Source organism: Trachymyrmex septentrionalis, unplaced genomic scaffold, assembly GCF_001594115.1.
Source record: "Trachymyrmex septentrionalis isolate Tsep2-gDNA-1 unplaced genomic scaffold, Tsep1.0 scaffold374, whole genome shotgun sequence".
Lineage (NCBI taxonomy): Eukaryota > Metazoa > Arthropoda > Insecta > Hymenoptera > Formicidae > Trachymyrmex > Trachymyrmex septentrionalis.
Genome location: NW_017305541.1, coordinates 4,708 through 8,182, shown reverse-complemented (window position 1 = coordinate 8,182; position 3,475 = coordinate 4,708).

Here is a 3,475-nt window from a genome sequence, read left to right as displayed (position 1 = left end):
TAATTTTACAAAAAAACTGCAAGGAACAAAAATTGTTTATTTTTTTTTCATAGAGCTGTAAGAATTTTTTTAGAATTTTTTCAGAATTTTTTAATATCGTATTTTCTCATGTTGGTAAACATGACTACTAAAAAGTTGGTTAAAAAAATCTTAAAAAATTCGTATAGTTCTATGAGAAGATAATAAACAATTTTCGTCTCTTGCTTTCTGAAAAGTTGATAGTATTTGAGTAAAAAATTGAAGACCAACTTTCGGCAATTTTTAACAATTAATATCTTGTTAATTATTGGGAAAATTGCAAAATAGTACAGGACTTTTCTTCTCAGTTTAATCCATTGTATTCCTATGCGCAAGATTTATTATTATTTTCAAAACACCCTGTATATTTTGAGTTATGCAAATTTAAACAATAGCATGGCATTTTGCTAATGTGGTTCTTTATGGATATTGGTCCTTTATGGATATTATTCATGGTTTTCATATCAAAATAATTATTTGATAATTGACTGCAGTTCTACTGTTAATCTATAGTTTATATTACACGTACTATTTTTAGTATTAAGATTTTTAGTGCTGAACAGCTTATATGCAGAAATTATGTGAATGTACATTTACATTTATTTGTTAAAATGTTTTATTTTTTCGTTATAATTTTGTAATCAAATATCATTTTCTAACTAAAACTAACTTTTTAAGGCTATTTGTATGGAAGGCCATATTATCATCCATGTTTTTCTTCGAGTCGTTATGCAATTTCGTTACATTTTTATTAATAGTCCTAAGTAGTAAATATCAGTACAAATTTAGCTTTTTAAAAAAGGTAAAAAAAGACGCTAAGAATGCATGCAAGAAAACATGCTTCTTGAATAAAACCTAAGTATCTAACCTAATTAATAATGGTTTCAATTTTTCTTTAAGGATATTTTTATTGAAGGTCTTCTTATTTCAATCCAAGTAATGGCAACTTTAATTTTCTGTCAAAAATTATTTCTATTCGAAAAAGTTAATGAATCAAATAGAAAATGAAAACCCAGATGCTAATGAATCTTAACTAATTAAGTTAAAGTCTATCAAATTAAAAACACAAAATAGTACTATCTCTTCTTATTTATATAATCTTATCTTCTTAAAAAAAGGTAAAAAAAGCGCTAAGAGTGCGTGCTTTTCGTAAAGAATTATTTGGGTCTGTTTTACCAACGCCAATTACTCAATTGACCGTGGAACTGACTAATCGTATTTGCTGTTTAGTAGAATTCACCACTTATGGTTGACAGTTAATCATTGATTTGACTTAATTGAGTTGATGAAACCGGTCTCTTCTTTGTATGTAATATAAAAGTAAACAAATAGTACTTTCTCTCTCTCTCTCTCTCTCTCTCTCTTTCTCTTTCTGTCTGTCTCTTGTTATTTATTTAAATCTAATAATAAATATCATTCATCAGTATAAAAAATTTGATATCAACAAAACTGGCACTAAGTTAAATTCCTCATAATTTGATGTATTATTCGTAAAAAAGATTTGATATTAATTGAATTGACGCCAAATTAAATTCCATGTAATTCGGATACCAAATTAAATAAATAATATTAACTTTAATGATATGTAAAATTAATAATAAGTTAGAATAAAAATGCTCATATATTTTCAAAAACAAATTAACAAAGTGGTTTATTTCGAACTTATAATTAAACTGACTTTGAATTAATAACAATTAACATAACAATGTGTAAATACTATAATCTAAATACAATTAATAAAATAATATAAAAAATATAAAATTACAAATGTTTCGGCTTACAAAGACTTCTTTAGTGTATAAAGCAAAAATACATTATTAAATTAACGAACTAATTAAATAGCGCATATAATGAAATATTTAAAAACTATTCGTGGTGATGTGTCAATTCATATAACATTCGAATGTCAAAATGTGTTAAGACAAATTACATAAAATAAGAAGAATGAAATACTTCGGTCAAAAGTAAATTAACATGATGTCCTCTGACAAATTTTGTCAAATTCCTTCGTTGAAAACGAGAATTCAGTTTATTGCAGACTTAAATCATTCGATGTGAAAGTTCAATTGTTACGAATATTTTATGATATTCTGTAGAAAAGAAGTATTAAAATAATACAATTAGTATGAATGAGAAATACAGAATCAAATCATAACTCACATTAATTGATATAAAATACTGTAATTAAAAATCTCAATCGGAGATCTGGTCAAGTACATTAAAATTAGAAGTTGTCTTTTACTCGTTTGAAAATTGACTGATGTGTAGATCAAATAATGTTTGAATTTTGTGGATCCATAGGTCATCAATAAAGATAATATGATAATTTTAGATTGGTACCATAAAAAGACGTTTTCGGGCAGGTATTTATCTTTCTTTTCGAATCATCTTACATGCCATAAGATCGGAACTATATGTAGTCTTGTTGATAGAACGATTCTATTATCAAATCCTGGATTTTATAATAAGAACTTAGAATTAATAATAGAGATTTTAAAAGATAACGACTATCCTTTAAGAATCTTTAATTGTATCAATAAAAGAATTAAAAATTTGGCCAACAAAAAATCCTCAATAAATAATAACACTAACTCGGATGTCGAGAATGATGGAGTTTCAAGAGACTTAATGGTTTTTTCCATACATAAAATTCAATTCCAATAAAATTACTAAGTCTATTAATAAATCTACAAATATGATTGGCTATAGGTACTTAAACAAGCTCAATAAATTTATTAAAATTCATAAAGACAAAAATCAACAGAAAAAAACGTCATATACAAATTACATTGTAACTGTGATGACTCTTATGACAACTAAAAGGCAAGTACAGATAAGAGTTAAAGAATATTGCAATAACATAAAATTAGACCAGTCCAAACATTCATAATCATGAAACATATCACTGAAACAAATCATAATTTTAATTGGGAAAAAGTTAATTTTTAAAAGTTGATTTTTAAAAGAATTATTACAAAAAAAATATTTCAGAAATGATTTATATTAAAGAACAAAAAAACCGGTTTAAATTTAATGAAAGATATTGAGTTATTAAACACCTCTTTTTTTAACATATTGGATGACATACGTGAACATAAATTGTCATAGTTTTGAACAGACTTGTTTTTACATTCGATTTTATTGACTTATTTTTATTCGATCTACACATCAGTCAATTTTCAAACGAGTAACAGACAATTTCTAATTTTAATGCACTTGACCAGATCTCTGATTGAGATTTTTAATTACAGTATTTTAATAAATTAACGTGAATTATGATTTGATTCTGTATTTCTAATTCACACTAATTGTCAAAAAAGGTACTAATACTAAGTTATTCTAGAACAAAATGTTTATTCAAACGGTTCGATCCCAATTAGGTTTCAATGTTGAAATTATTATAATTTGAAATTAACTTATTTGAAAAACAATAACTTGCTAATACATATAATAAGAT